Source organism: Micropterus dolomieu, linkage group LG01, assembly GCF_021292245.1.
Source record: "Micropterus dolomieu isolate WLL.071019.BEF.003 ecotype Adirondacks linkage group LG01, ASM2129224v1, whole genome shotgun sequence".
Taxonomy (NCBI): domain Eukaryota; kingdom Metazoa; phylum Chordata; class Actinopteri; order Centrarchiformes; family Centrarchidae; genus Micropterus; species Micropterus dolomieu.
In genome coordinates, this window is record NC_060150.1 from 55099474 (window position 1) to 55102038 (window position 2565).

Consider the following 2565-nt stretch of genomic DNA (forward strand, 5'->3'; position numbering starts at 1 on the left):
CGTGGAATTCTGGACCAACATCTCCTTCCCTCAGTGAGAGAGCTGAAGATGGGTCGAGGATGGGTGTTTCAGCACGACAACGACCCTAAGCACACCGCCAAAGCAACAAAAGAGTGGCTGAAGAAGAAGCACATCAAGGTTCTGGAGTGGCCTAGCCAGTCTCCAGACCTGAATCCAATTGAAAATCTTTGGAGGGAGCTTAAAATTCGAGTTGCCAGGCGACAACTTCGGAACCTGCATGATTTGGAGGCTGTCTGCAGGGAGGAGTGGGCCAACATCCCTGCCGAAATGTGCACAAACCTTGTCACCAACTATAAAAACCGTTTGACATCTGTGCTGGCCAATAATGGCTTTTCTACAAAATATTAACATGCTGTTTGTCCAGGGGGTCAAATACTTGTTTTTCCTCATCAGATGGTTATCAATTTTAATAAATTCATATGATGCGATTTTCTGGAATTTTCTTTGGGATTCTGTCTTTCACTGTTAGAATGTACATATAATTAAAATTATAGATCGTTGCATTCTTTGTAAGTGGGCAAACCTGCAAAATCAGCAAGGGGTCAAATACTTATTTCCCCCACTGTGTGTATATATATATATAGATAGATATCTCTCCGGGAACCATCACCTTATCGTGGTGGAGAGGTTTATGTGCCCCGGTGAACCTGGAGGCTGTGTTGTCGGGAGCTTAGTGCTCCTGGTAGGGTCTCCCAAGGCAAAGTGGTTCCAGGTGAGGGGCCAGACTGAGAATGGTTCACAAAGGCCCCTTGATAACAAATCGAGGAAGAGGAGGAGAGACCCTGCCCGGAGGAAGCCCGGGGCCCCCGTCTGGAGCCAGGCCCAGAGGGAGGGCTCGTCGGCGAGCGCCTGGTGGCCGGGTTTGCCACGGAGCCCGGCCGGGCTCAGCCCGAAGAAGCAACGTGGCACCCCCCTCTCCATCCTTTGGACCCACCATCCATCGGAAGATCCACAGGGGTCGAGTGCCATCGGAAGATCCACAGGGGTCAGGGACCTCGACGGACCAGACCCAGGCGGCAGAGGCAGGCTCTGGGGACGTGGAACGTCACCTCTCTGTAAGGGAAGGAGCCGGAACTTGTGCGGGAGATGGAGCGCTACCAATTAGATCTGGTGGGGCTGACCTCCACGCACAGTCTCGGTGCGTCTCTCAAGGAGTACGGTCTCTGGAACCGTACTCCTTGATAGGGGATGAACGAGAGGGTCACCTCCCTACACCTTCGGGTACTGGGGGGGGAAAACTCTGACTGTTGTTTGTGCATATGCACCAAATAGCAGTTTAGAGTATTCGGCCTTCTTGGAGACCCTGAATGGAGTTCTGTATGGGGCTCCAGTAGAGGACTCCATAGTTCTGCTGGGAGACTTCAACGCGCATGTGGGCAATGATGGAGATACCTGGAAAGGCGTGATTGGGAGGAATGGCCCCCCTGATCTGAACCCGAGTGGGTGTTTGTTGTTAGACTTCTGTGCTAGTCATGGATTGTCTATAACGAACACCATGTTCGAGCATAAGGATGCGGTGGATCAATATATTTGACCGTCACAACCCGAGTGAAATGACTCGTTTCCCTATCAGAATGCGATCCATTCGGTTGATAAGATTTGAAAAGGCTACACCAGGCGCACGTATAAAATTTTACTCCCCCTCACGTTAGCAGAGCGCTAAACCAGACGTTGGCCTGCTCGGCCGGCAAAAGTCAACACTGGGAGCTGTAGCGCTATTGCAGACTAGCGTTTGGGGGTTTAATTGCAGAACGACGGGGACACCGATGCACAAGTATAAATGCATGGCTACGTGCGCAGCCTACGACATAGATACGCACGTAGCCTCAGCAGTTTATTTACATCTGAAGGATAAAGGACACTCGTTTGAGGATCACCAGGTGAAACTTTTTGGACAGAAGATGGAGGGTTTGAAAGAGGTGTCAGGGAATCCATTTACACCCGGGTTGAGAAGCTGCCATTGAACAGTGGAGGGGGTCTATGCTCATACCGCTCATACCACTCATCCCACACTTACAATGCTGTCCTGTCATCACTTCCCAGGAAATTGAACAAGCATTTCCTCTTGGCCTCAGTTGAGGATGTCAACGATGGTCATTCAAACTTGGCCACGGGTGGTTCTAACGACCAAGATGACTGTCATTACCACAGCCAGGAGCATTAACGAACCAGTGGTATCAACGATCCTAGCTAACGATCCCACAGAGGTTTCCCTACCAGTCAGTCAAAACTGAAGAAGTCCATTGTGCTTTTTCCCTGGGCAGGGTCTCTGAATGGCTGCTGGGCATTTAGTTTGTGCATTGGAGTCCGGGGGAGGCATTTCCTCATTGGCTTGGAGGGACCAGTTTGCGTCCCTGTTCGTTGGCCTCGGATCCATGCTTCCCCATTTCTCTGTTGTTGCCAGTTGTTGGACCCCTCTGGATACTGACGTATATAGTTAGTTTTCGGGATGTGCAGTGTGGGTGCGGAGCAGGGCTGTGCTCTGCTTTGTTCTGGGTTTGTGCCTGGAGTTCTCGGCCCTTGATGGGTAGGTGGCTTGGTGGT

The 2565-nt window shown here is 51.1% G+C and overlaps 1 protein-coding gene across 1 annotated transcript in view; it reads left to right on the plus strand.

The window, feature by feature from the left end:
• LOC123958389 (B-cell receptor CD22-like) overlaps positions 1-2565 on the plus strand; it is a gene marked incomplete at its 5' end in the record, with an annotated part of 47726 nt that overhangs the window by 1878 nt on the left and 43283 nt on the right. The window lies entirely within an intron of this gene.